The sequence below is a fragment of the Bison bison genome, unplaced genomic scaffold, assembly GCF_000754665.1.
Source record: "Bison bison bison isolate TAMUID 2011002044 unplaced genomic scaffold, Bison_UMD1.0 scf7180017864035, whole genome shotgun sequence".
Lineage (NCBI taxonomy): Eukaryota > Metazoa > Chordata > Mammalia > Artiodactyla > Bovidae > Bison > Bison bison.
The window spans coordinates 8,617,494-8,631,153 of NW_011494607.1; the positions used below are offsets into that span (position 1 = coordinate 8,617,494).

The 13,660-nt window shown below is 40.8% G+C and overlaps 1 protein-coding gene across 1 annotated transcript in view; it reads left to right on the forward strand.

The window, feature by feature from the left end:
* Positions 1-13,660, forward strand: part of ANKRD6 (ankyrin repeat domain 6) — a 183,967-nt gene that overhangs the window by 599 nt on the left and 169,708 nt on the right. The gene's annotated exons all lie outside the window — the stretch shown is intronic.

Genomic DNA, 13,660 nt, shown 5'->3' on the forward strand with positions numbered 1-13,660 from the left:
AGTGAGCTGAAAGAGTTTGTAGAAAGTGGTGGTGGTGGTCGGGGTGTGTGTTTGAGGGGAACAGGGGTCCCCAGGTATTCCGGACGCGGAGACCCGGCAGTCTTGGGGCGTAAAAGGAGGGTCTCCTCTGGTCGCCAGCGGCCCCCGCCGTCCCCGGGCCTGCGGTCGGCTTCGGAGTGACTGGACTTGGCTGGGACGTGCCTGCAGCCTGGTCCCTTCCCTCACCCCTTCGAGGACCGCAAAGGGGCGCAGGCGCCGGACCGTGGGGACTATTCTGCCCGGGGGAGCTCCGTTCTGGCATTAAGCTCTGTAAAGAGTTAGCAAGTGGCATGTCCCAGAGCTCGAGGAAGCGAGCACGTTGTTTGGTCTGAATTGAGACATCAGTTCACCGACACTTGTCTTGGAAATTTCGGTGTGGTGCTTCCGGTAGATTTGAGGAGGGGGAGGGGAAGTGGCGTCTATTGCTTGTTACCAGAGAGGAGCTTCAATTTCCTAAAGCGGGTCAAGCATGTTTTCCCTAAAGCGTGGTGAGATGGTGCAAGCGGTCGTGGAAGAAGTTCCCTTTGGGGTTATGAGACTAAGTCTTGATGCGTCTTGTTAGGTTGTGTGACTTTGGAAAATTCACTTTTTTAAGCCTCGGGTAAACTGGGTGTATTTGTACATAACCTGGTAGTACTGTTGTAGAAATTAAATGTAAGTGAAAAGCTTGGCATAGAGCTCTTGAACGTTGGGCATCCTTTCTGTGAGCCTGTGGATGAAGATAGTCATTTCACGTTTAGGTAACATCTACTAGGCCAGTGTTAGTGGGAAGAACTTGGGCAATGAATACAAACACACCTGGGTCCATGGTGGTCCCACAGTGTACTGCTGGTCTCTGGGGGAAGGGGGTCCCATCCTTAAAATAGCAATAGCAGCCTTGGTTCTCCTGGTGTCCTACCTTCTGACTACACTTGTTTATCTTCCATCATCCTTAGCAGCTGCTTAATATATTGTAAATGAAGAATTTTTAAAAAAATTAAAGATCCTAATTAGAAGAGTTTTCTGCACTCTAGGTCATAAATGAGGAGGGGAGAGAGGAAGAAGGTGGAAAGGAATAAGAGCCCAGGAAAACAACTGATGGCACATTGGGAGATATAAACCAAAGGTGATAACAAAATGCCAGTTTGTTAACTCCTGGTTCAGTGGTGGCACCAAAAATTAACCTTCGCTTCTCACTCAGACCCATGAGCCTCTCCAGAGCCCCTCCAGATAAGTACATAATCCAAGTAAAAGCAGACAGTTTGCTTAGAGACAACTCTGCTTAGAGACAAGGCACACATCCAGCTCCCAGGGCACGCACATGCTGAAATTCTGGGGCTGCCACTCTGAACTATAGCGTGCATTCAGAAAGCAACAAACGGAGAAGTACAAATTAAAAAATAAGAACAGAAGACACACCCAGGTAGCTGAAGAACCAGAGCATCCTTAGAAACTTGCAGCCCTAAGCACTCCTCCCCATGGCATTCCACTTCTCTTTTATCTCCCAGAGGAACCACTAGTCTGGCTTTTGTGTTTATTTCCCCATTGCTTTTCACACTGAGTATCTGATATGAGAAACTCTGTGGAAGGCAAGTTTCTAAATAACCATTTTCACGGGAACCTGGAGCCTGTAGAACTTAAAAGCAGGATATTGAGAGTAAGATGCAAACCACAAAAAAGCTGAAAGTATCAAAGTGCTGGGGTGAGCAGTCTCTCTGTCACGCTTTGCCCCCGGTTTTGTTGGCAAGGCTCCGCGGGTGTGTTCTGTCTGTATAGGGGAGGCCCAGTCTCTTCAAACATAGCTTGGAGGCTATAATTTTGAAAGCTTTGCTTGAGTCTCTAAGAATTGGAAAAACAGTAATTTGCATGCATGTGTTTTAGAAGTCTTTAAAAAAAATACCAATTAACCAGAGGACATTGTATTGGGATTTGAAGGATTAAGCCAACTGAGAGTGACCTTTAAAAACGGTTTTAACCTAAATTCTTCTTTTTCTGGTTGTGGTGTTTGTGTTCGGGACTTTTAAGTTATTTCTTTGGGTTGACTAACAGCTCTCCTCCGTGAATCGTACACATTCAGTCACTTATTGGGTAATCAGAGATTCCTAAACTTGGTTTATGGTGCCTTTTGTATCTCAGTAATTTTTTCACAGTGCCCCTAGTTTTCGGTAGCTAGTAAGTAGTTAGGTTGAAATAACGTAATACGTATTTATATCCTAACAACATAGAAGCTGTTTGAAGGAAAATGACACACATAAACTAAGAGAAAAAAATTCATATCATTCTTAAACAACCAGTTTCAAATGGGATGTGTGTGTGTGTGTGCTCGCGGGATCTGATTGGATCCCACTCTCATTTCCCGTCCCACATTAATTTTTCTGCAGCACTCGCTTTTTATCACAGCAACCACTGAAAACCCATGCTTTGCAGAGATACAGTGTCATTGGTGGGAATGTGATAGGATCTGATTTGGAAACTGTGAACTCCACCAGCCTGTAGGTGCAACGTCCAGCGTGTTGAGTACGCTGTTTCCCTTGAAATTTTCAGAAATCCTGAGTTGTCCCTGTGAATTTGCTACAGCACTCCCAGTGCCTTGGTGAACAGTTGAGGAATTGTTGGGCTAAGATAAAACCTGCTTCCCAGGAGAGACCAGTTAACTAAGGAAGGTGTCTGCCTGAAAAAGCCCCAGGTTAAGCTTCTGTGTGGGTTTCCCAGGTGGCTCAGTGGGTAAAGAATCTGCCTGCACTGTAGGAGATGCCGACAGACTTGGGTTCGATCCCTGGGTCAGGAAGGTCCCCTAGAGGAGGGCATGGTGACCTAATCCAGTATTCTTGGCTGGAGAATCAGAAGAGCGACCTAGCACACATGATAGCTTCTGTGTGCAGTGGGCTGCATCTTGGTTTTCTCCTATATGAAATAGAGTTGGCTCATAATACTCTTTGAGAGAATTAAACTAGATAATATACATAAAACCACCTTTTAAAGACCTGGAATACAATGGAGTCTCAAGAAATAATAGCTGTTTTAATGGTTGTTATTATGTATGTGAGTGCTAAGTTGCTTCAGGGGTGTCTGACTCTTGCGACCCTATGGATTGTAGACCACGAGGCTCCTCTGTCCATGTGATTCTCCAGGCAAGAATACTGGAGTGGGTTACCATGTCCTCCCCCAGGGGATCTTTCCGACCCAGGGAACCCACGTCTCTTATGTCTCCTGCATTGGAAGGCGAGTTCTTTATCACTAGTGCCACCTGGGAAGCCTGGTTGTTGTTATAAATAGTACCAAATCAGTGTCCAGTGATGGGTATAAGTCATTGCTCATATTTAAGAACAGTGGGTGCTTGAAATCTCTGTTAGCAAATAAACTATGAAGTAACTAGTTTACATTATAGGATGATTTATTGTTTTTTCAAACAGAAAATTCTGGTTTACTATTGTGATGATCTTTGATTTTATTTAGACCATCTTTGGAATACTCATTTTCAGTGACCACCATGAGCCCTGGTTTGGACTGAGCCTGTATTAGTGCACTGATGGAGGAGCCTGGTAGGCTGCAGTCCATGGGGTCGCTAAGAGTCGGACATGACTGAGCGGCTTCACTTTCACTTTTTACTTTCATGCATTGGAGCAGGAAATGGCAACCCACTCCAGTGTTCTTGCCTGGAGAATCCCAGGGACGGGGAGCATGGTGGGCTTCCGTCTATGGGGTTGCACAGTCCGACATGACTGAAGCGACTTAGCAGCAAAGGGGGTGTGATTGTCTTATGTCTTGGGAAGTTTGAACATAGGTGATAGGCTGGGAAATGTTTCAATTAGGATTTAATTTCTGTGTATACTTTTAGCACAGAGAGGCAGATAATCTTTTCAGATGATGTATATATATATTTTCATTGTGTTTGTTTATTTTTGGCTGTGCTGGGTCTTCCTTGCTGCTCACAGGGCTTTTCTTGTGGCAAGCTGGGCTACTCTCTAGTTGCGGTGCACAGCTTCCTTACTGCAGCGGCTTTTCTTGTTTCTGAGCACGGGCTCTAGGGCTCTTGGCTTCAGTAGTTAGTTACAGCATTTGGGCTCCATATTGCGGCTCTCGGGCTCTAGAGCACAGGTTCAATAGTTCTGGCACACCGGATTAGTTGCTCTGTGGCATGTGGGATCTTCCTGGATTACAGATTCGAACCCGTGTCTCCTTCATTAGCAGGCGGATTCTTTACCACTGAGCCACCAGGGAAGCCCAGATGATATGGTTTTTATTAAATTGCAGAGCATCCCATGATAATGCCTATCAAAAAGAGATACTCTTCCAAGGAAAGGCTGACTTGGATAATGATATCACAGATGGCTGTCATAGTTCCTTTTAAGAAACAGAACTTTCTTCCCTTGTCCTTTCCTTGTCCAGATCCCAAGTCTAAGCTACTGCTGCTAAGTCACTTCAGTCGTGTCGGACTCTGTGCGACCCCGTAGACGGCGGTCCACCATGCTCCCCCGTCCCTGGGATTCTCCAGGCAAGAATACTGGAGTGGGTTGCCATTTCCTCCTCCAATGCTTGAAAGTGAAAAGTGAAAGTGAAGTCGCTCAGTCGTCTCCGACCCGTAGCGACCCCATGGACTGCACCCTACCAGGCTCCTCGGTCCATGGGATTTTCCAGGCAAGAGTACTGGAGTGGGGTGCCATTGCCTTCTCCCAGTCTAAGCTAGGACCGGGTGATATTTTAACAACTTTGAAGAATACGCTCAAAAATACATTCATCATAGTGATGTTTCCTTAGCGTAGTTGTAGATTATTATTGTTGCATTCTTCAGTCATTTATCATTGGGAAGCCTGTACAGAAGCATAGGTGATACTTCCAAATTGACCTTAAATTTTTTTTTTTCTGTTTGTTTTGGTTTATCATGTTGAGGGTTTTTTCCCCCTCTATAAAATTTGGGTATATTTGTGTGTGTGGGAAACTATTTGATTCTTCTGAACTGATTGTTCTGTTTTTCCATTTCATGCCTATCTATAGATTATCAGCATTATTTTTCTTTAACATATTGCTCCCTTTTTAAAAAAATAACAATTTCATGTCTTACCTTGGTTAGGCGGATTATATTTAATACTGAACATCTTTTAAAAAAAATGTTTATGGCTGACTTAACAATGTTATATTAGTTTCAGGTATACAACATAGTGATTCATGATTTTTATAGATAATACTCAGTGTCTTATGGCTTTAGGGTGTAAAGTAGAAAACTACATTGTAGATATTGAAATGTGGATTCGAATGAATTGCTTTCTTCCTTTTGTCTGCAACTCTTATTTAAAAGAAAATTGAGCCAAGGAGCAACTAAGCTCGTGTGCCACAACTAGGGAAAGCAACAGGCAGCAACGAAGATCTTCACAAACAAAAATAAATAAAATTATTAAAAAAAAAAAAAGAAAATTGAGAGTCAGAAAGTTTGAGCATCAGTTTAACTGTTAGAATCTGATATTCACCACAAAGTACTTTATGAAATGCTTTACTTTTTTTAAAAGGTTGTTATCCATTCATGGTGATGGTGATTTAGTTGCTAAGTCATGTCCAACTCTTGCAACCCCATGGACTGTAGCCCACCAGGCTCCTCTGTCCATGGGATTTTCCAAGCAACAATACTGGAGTGGGTTGCCATTTCCTTCTCCAGGGGCTCTCCCCGACTCAGCAATCAACCCGGGTCTCCTGCACTGCAGGCAGATTCTTTACTGACTGAGCTACCAGGGAAGCTCAATCCATTACAGTTATTTTAATTATTATATAGTTATTATGTTGGCCATATTTCCCCTGTTATATAATACATTCTCGGAGCTTATGTTTTACCTCATAGTTTGTACCTCTGTCCCCTACCTCTGTACTGCCCCTCCCTTCCCCACTTGCCTGTCCCCACTGGTAGCCACTAGTTTGTTCTCTGTATCTGTGAGTCTGCTTCTTTTTTGTTTGTTTCAGTCACTAGTTTGTTGTATTTTTTAGATTCCACATCTAAGAGATTATCATTCAGTATTTGTCTTTCTCTACTTGACTTATTTCACTTAGCATAACGTCCTCCATGTTCATCCATGTTGCTGCAAATGGCAAAATTCCATCTTTCTTATGACCAAATAATATGCCATTGTGTATATGTGTGTATGTGTGTTGCACATCTTCTTTGTCCATTCATCTGTTTATGGACACTTAGGTTGCTTCTGTATCTTGACAGCAGTTGTAAATAAAGCTGCTATGAGCATTGGGGTACATGTGTCTTTTTGAATTAGTTTTTTGTGTCTTTCAGATAAATACCCAGGAGTAGAATTGCCGAGTCACATCATAGTTCTATTGTTAGCTTTTTGGGAAACCTCCATACTGTTTTCCATACTGACTGTACCAATTTATATTCCTGTACCAATTTATAACCCAGTGTACAAGGGTTCCCTTTCCTCTACATCCTTGCCAATGTTTGTTATTTGTGTTCTTTTTGATGATCGCCATTCTTACAGGCATGAGATGATATCTCATTGTGGTTTGGATTTGCATTTCCCTGATGATTACAATGTTCAGCATCTTTTCATGTGTCTGTTGACCATCTGGGAAATCTTAATATCTTCATATACAATTAGGAATGCATATGTAAGGATGAAAAGATTTAATTTAAATTTGGGAGTTTATTGATAGCTAAATGGACTTAATTTCAGTGATTTGTTGTTTTCAGTTCAGGAATGGAGATTATGGGAAATATTTCTGTCCATGATAGTAAAAAACATTAAAATACATAAATTTATATTAAAAAATTGAATTTAATGGAGATACCAGCAAATAGCAACCAAAAATGGAAAAGTAGTCCAAAGTAAACTAGTATTAATAACTAAACAAGAATCAGCAAGGTTTTTTTGTTGTTGATTTTTGGTAAAGGACATATGCTTTGAGTAATGTTTATAAAAGGAATAAATACAAAAGAATAAGGTCAATTTTCCTTACAGATATTAGGTAGATAAGAGGTGAAAATAGAACTTAGTTCTCTCTTGGTTTTCCACATCAACTCTAGGAATCCTGCTCTCTATCATCTTGTTGAGTTGGGTGGAGAGGCATGTCCGGGGCCTTGGGGAGGATGGAAGGACATCAGGGAACATGGTGTGGTCCAGGCTGCCAGCTCACTCTGGAGCTCTAGACAGTTTCTGAGAGCCTCAGTTTTCTCTTCCCTGAGGGGACTAGACCAAAATATTGCTTTAAAAAATGTATGGTTCTGTGAAATTATCCATATTCACAGGGTAAAATCAACATTCTTTTTCTTCCACACTTCTGAAGGTAGATGCTGTGGAGTCAACCTGATGATCTGTGGACCAGAGAGAACTAATGAGATTGTTAACTTGACGTAACCTGAGGACTCCCTTTTATTATGAGCTCCAGTCGCTTACTGTGTTAAGTCCTTTCAGACTGTTCATGCCTGTATGAACACTCGGGAATATAAATCCAAAATACCATTCTATGTTAAAACCTGATTCCAAGGTCAGAAAATTTATACTCTTATTACTGTAAATTAGAGTTTTCAGTTTTTAAAAATGTCAGCGTTTTATTCTAACTCTGGGCAAGTCCCACAGAAATCTGATATACAGGGAAATTGCCTCCAGGTGACAAGTTTGGGAAGTATTGGGTTTTTCCCCCCTTTGCATCTTTACAGGAATTTTAGACTTCTTAAAATGAACATATATTCAGTTTATGATCATAAAAATAAATATATCAGGTATTCATAAAAAGCTGTAAAATCATACAAGAAAATTCAGTGTTAATCATATGTATTAAAAAAAAAACTCTGTTCCCATAGTGGAACTATTAGATATTTTAGTAACTAAAATATTTGCTTAATAGGAGGTAAAAATGTAATAACATGAGATGGGCCTATTTTATCATGGTTAAATGGTAGTGATTTGAATTTATTATTGAGGATAAAAATAAACCAAATCATGAACAATTTGACTTGGAAAATTTCAGTTCAGATTTTTCACAAAGCTAAATTTTTTCTCTTTCTTTGTCAGGATAACATGTCTCATGCCAGTCTTTAAAGTTACTTTTTAGCTAGAAAATACCAAGTGAACAGTGAGTCCCAGCATGAAATTCAGGATTTGACCCAGTTTAGGTACAGTGCTGAAATGCATTGTGTACTATTTTGTATTATGCCATAGATAGTCTAAAATATTCCAGTACCACAGAGCAGACTTCTCGAATCCACACGTATGGATGCATTTGAGCGTCCTAGTTATGCCCTATGTTTACCGTTTCGGTTAACCTTTGATTAAGAGGCATGCACTTCAGAGCTGATCTTACTGGGTAAGATGCCTGGTTCTGGCACCTATTGGTTGTAAAATTTTTGACAGTTTACTTAACTGTCAAACTGCCTCGGTTTCCTAATCTGTAAAGTGGAGGTTTGATACAGTTTTGTACTCTGACTATGGTGATAGTTACATGAATCTGTGAATGTGATAACATTCACAGAACCACACACACACATGCACACACACACACATACCCTGAGCTCGTGGGAAAAGTGAAATCCAAGTAAGTTCTGTAGTTAATGGTATTATACCAATGCCCATTTCCTTGTTTTGATAATTGTACTCTGGTTATGTAAGACCGTTGGAGAAGGAAATGGCAACCCACTCTAGTATTCTTGCCTGGAAAATCCCATGGACGGAGTGTGGCGGGCTTACAGTCCACAGAGTTTCGAAGAGTCAGACACGACTGAGCGACTTCACTATGTAAGACATTACTGTTGGGAGATAGGGTGCATGGGCACTCTCTGTACTATTTTTTATGGTGATGTACATGACATGAAACTCACCATTTCAATAGTATTTTAAATACGCAGTTCAGTGGCATCAGTTTCATTCTCAGTGTTGTGTAACCATCACCACTATCAGTCTCTAGAGACTTTCATCATCCTGAACTGAAACCGGGTACCCACTTAACAATAACTCCCCAATCTCATCTCCCCCAGACACCTGGTAACCACTGTTCTACTTTCTTTCTCTGTCAATTTGACTACTCTAGATGCATTATATAAGTAGAATCATACAGTGTTTTTTCTTTTGTGTGTGGCTTATTTTACTTACTGTCATGTCTTTGAGGTTCATGTACTATTTTTTTTGCAACTTATGTGAGAAAGTAATATTGTTTCAAAATAAGGTTTTTTCTTCTACTTTCTTTTTTTTGGCTATGCCACCCAGCATGCAGGATCTTAGTTCCCTGACCAGGGATGGAGCCGATGCCTGTTGCTGTGGAAACACAGAGTCCTAACCTTGGACCACCAGAGAATTCTCTCAAAATAAAGTTTAAAAAAGAAAATAAGAAACAAATATCCCATTGATGGTGCCCCACTGCTGTACCACACCAAAGCATAGAGGTTAGGGACAGTGCAGGATGGCCAGGAAACCCAGAGAGTGACATTACCTCTCTTTCCTTCCTCCTCCTTATCCCCAGTCATAGGAGAAGAGATGAAGTAATAGCTGTGTTCTCTCTTGCATAGCGAAGAGTCTGCATTATTTATTAGTAGATTGCTGTATCAACCTGAGGAGAAGCTTTTAAATCTCCCACTATAATAGGGATTCCTGGGCTTCCCTGATGGCTCAGCAGTAAAGTATCTACTTGCCAATACAGGAGACCAGGGTTCAATCCCTGGGTTGGGAAGATTCCCTGGAGAAGGAAATGGCAACTCATTCCAGTTGCCTGGAGAATTGCATGGAGAGAGGGGCCTGGCAGGTAAGAGTCCAGAGGCTACAAAGAGTTGAACATGACTTAGAGACTAAACAACAACAACAAACTAGGGATTCTTAACCTGAGGTTCAGGACCGATGGACTGCAAAGGCTCTGACAGTTTCCAGAATTTAGGTGTGAGTACTTAATGCTCATTTGTATATATGAAAGGGGAAACATTCCATAACTTTCGTTATATTCTCAAATGATTCCCTAACCCCAAAATAGTAAGCACTACGAGAAAATATAATTTAAATATAATTTATAGAGCTCTTCCCACCCTATAACAAGCTTTTTCACTTGGGTGTCTTAGCCCCTTTCAGTTTTCTGGTGTTATCTTTCCCCTTACCAGGCTCCAGAGGCTTTCTTTCTGTTCAAACCTGGGAGAAGCCTAAATAGTTCTTTTCCCTGAGTCTCCAGCCATTCTCTCCTGTGTCCTACAAACTCCAGGATCCTCAAGTGGCCCCAGAGTAAACCATCTTCAAGTCTCCAGTGTGCAGAAGTGGAACTGAGTGGGACTGAGTGGGACTCAGACTCTCTGGAGAAATTGTCATTGTTCAGTTGCTAAGTCATGTCCGACTCTCTGCGACCTCATGAATTACAGCGCACCAGAGGAGCCTGGTGGGCTGCCGTCTATGGGGTCGCACAGAGTCGGACACAACTGAAGTGACTTAGCAGCAGCAGCAGGCTTTGCTGTCCTTCACTGTCTCCCAGAATTTGCTCAAACTCATGTCCATTGAGTCAGTGATGCTGGAAAAATAGGAAGAAAATAATACTTGAGGTACACAGCTATGGAAAACTCAGGAAGTGGTTCTGAATGACTGATGTTCAGTAGATTCTGCCCTGGGGCATGCAAATTTAATTTTCAGATTGTTTTCTGGTTTACACTACACTTTGTGTTACAAATGTATTATAAACGTATCATACAATACATTCTACCTTGTGGAGTATCGAGTGATTTAGGTGAACTGTTGCAATCCTGGCGTGCTGCGATTCATGGGGTCGCAACACGACTGAGCCACTGAACTGAACTGAACTGAATTGTTATAAAAGATGTTAGGTATCAGAATTTATTTAATAAAGAGAACTCCCCAGTCATTCAGACTGGTTTTTAACTCATATAAATGGATTGCACAAATGGGAAAAACTGTAACTTGCAAGTTTTTCTTATACATGTGATTCTCTAATCTTTGCATTCATCTTAGAAATCCTTCAATAAATCGTGACTTGACTCATTTATTCAACTCAAGTATATTCTGTTAGAGTAGGCTAACTCCTGTAACAAATGTTTCCAAATCTCAGTGGCTTAAGCCAGTAAAAGTTTACTTCCATCTAACCTGAAGTCCAAATAGGTTATTCCTGTTTCGGCAGCTCTCCTGGTTAGCTCTTCTTCAAGTGATTCGCAGATAAAGGGTCCTTCCATCTTGTTATACTGTCATGAACAAGGTGATTTCCAGTTCACTACAGGGGTGAAGAGAGGGTGGGAAAGTCATACCAGAATAACTCCCTCCACCGGCAAGTAAAAACATTACTTCTACTCACATTCCATTGGCCAGAACCAGCTCAAATCCCCACCTCAATTTATGGAGGCTGGGAAATATATGTGCCTTGGTGGACAGCTGCTTCTGAGCAATAGTGATATACTTTAAAAGGGGAACAGAGCTCATTGATGGCTAAGTAGCCATCTTTTATATTAACATGCTAGTCTTTAACTAGTCAGTTCAGTGTAACTGCTTCATATGATTTATTTCTCACTTTCCAAACAGCTATATATAAAGTGTTACGTTTTTGTAGTGTAAGGTGTGGGTAAGACCTTCCTACAGGAAACAATTTTGTCATAATTCTTGAGTAAATAGAAATAGGATTAAACCATTTAGTTTCATACATTTATTAGGGAATGAAGTGTATTTTATTTATTCAGAGTCATCCAACTCCCTAGAGAATTGCACATTTGAGAAAGATGGAACAGAGGAAGATTAGCCAAGAACAAGAATATGCATGTCTCATTGGGTTCACGAATTTTCTTGTAATAATTTACTTCCAGCTGCTGGCAATAGGCAAGTATGAAAATTTTCCTCTTCAAAAAAAAAGCAGTCTTCACCATGTGATATATTACACAGTCGTAAATTAAGTGCAGCTTTTACTTATTTGCTCTTTGTTGTTGTTGTTTAGTCACTAAGTCATGTCTGATTCTTTGGAACCCCGTGGACTGCACACCAGGCTTCTCTGTCCTCCGCTATACCCTGGAGTTTGCTCAAATTCATCTCCACTGAGTTGGTTGAGTTCATCTCATCCTCTTGCCTTCAGTCTTTCCCAGCATCAGGGTCTTTTCCAGTGAGTCAGCTCTTCACATCAGGTAGCCAAAGGATCAGTCCTTCCAATGAATATTCAGGGTTGATTTTCTTTAGGATTAATTGGTTTGATCTTCCAGTCTAAGGGACTCTCAAGAGTCTTCTCCAGCACCACAGTTTGAAAGCATCAATTCTTTAGCACTCAGCTTTGTTTATGGCCCAACTCTCACATCCATACATGACTAGTAGTAAGTGGAAAAAACATAGTTTTGATTATACAGACCTTTGTCAGCAAAGTGATGTCTTTGCTTTTTAATACGCTAAGTTTGTCATAGCTTTCCTTCCAAGGAGCAAGTGTCTTTTAATTTCATGACTGTAGTTACTGTCCGCAGTGATTTTGAAGCCCAAGAAAATAAAATCTGTCCCTGCTTCCACGTTTCCCCCTTCTATTTGTCATGAAGTGATGGGACCAGATGCCATGATCTTAGTTTTTTGAATGTTGAGTTTTAAGCAGCTTTTTCACTCTCCTCTTTCACCCTTATTAAGAGTCTCTTTAGTTCCTCTTCACTTTCTGCCATGAGAGTGGTATCATTTGCATATCTGAGGTTGTTGATATTTCTCCCAGCAGTCTTGATTCCAGCCTGTGATTCATCCAGCCTGGCATTTGGCTTGATGTAAATAAGCAGCGTGACAATATAATGGAAACTAAAGTTGTAAGATTTGGCCGTATTTATTTACTTGAAACTATTTTGTGCCTTGGAGGGTGCCATTTGACTATATCCAGCATCTGACAGCTAGAAATGGAGCATATTGAGGGATTAATAAAATATCATGTGGAAGATCCCAGTACCTACTTGGAGTCATAGAGAAAGTGGTCCACAACTTAGTAGTTACACCAACTATACGGGCATATGGGCATATCTTGTTTCATTGCTCTTTGCTTTATTGTGCTTCACATATACTGCATTTTTTTTTACAAATTGAAGGTGTGTGGCAACCCTGTATTGAGCAAGTTCATTGACACCATTTTTCCAGTGGCATTTGCTCACTTTGTGTCTCTGTGTCACATGTTGGTAATTCTTACAATATTTCAAATTTTTTCATTATTATGATGATGTGTGGTCAGTGGTCTTTGATGTTACTATTGCAAAAAGATCATGACTCATTGAAGACTCAGATGATGATAAGCATTTTTTGGCAATAAAATATTTTAAACTTTTTAAATAAATAGTTAAAATTAACATATGTATATTTTTAAGTCATAATGCTGCTCCTGCTGCTGCTAAGTTGCTTCAGTCGTGTCCGACTCTGTGTGACCCCATAGACGGCAGCCCACTAGGCTCCTCTGTCCCTGGGATTCTCTAGGCAAGAGTACTGGAGTGGGTTGCCATTGCCTAATGCTATAGCACACTAAATAGACTACAGAGTAGTATAAACATAACTTTTATGTATACTAAGAAGCCAAAAGACTGTTGTGACTTGCTTTATTGCAGTATTTAGTTTATTGAGTGGTCTGGAACCAAATCCACAGCGTCTTTGAGGTCTGCCTGTAGTAACGTTTCATTTATCTGTTTGTAGTTGGGATTGGGCTGTTTTACTTAAGGAAGCGGTGCCAATAAGTAATATTT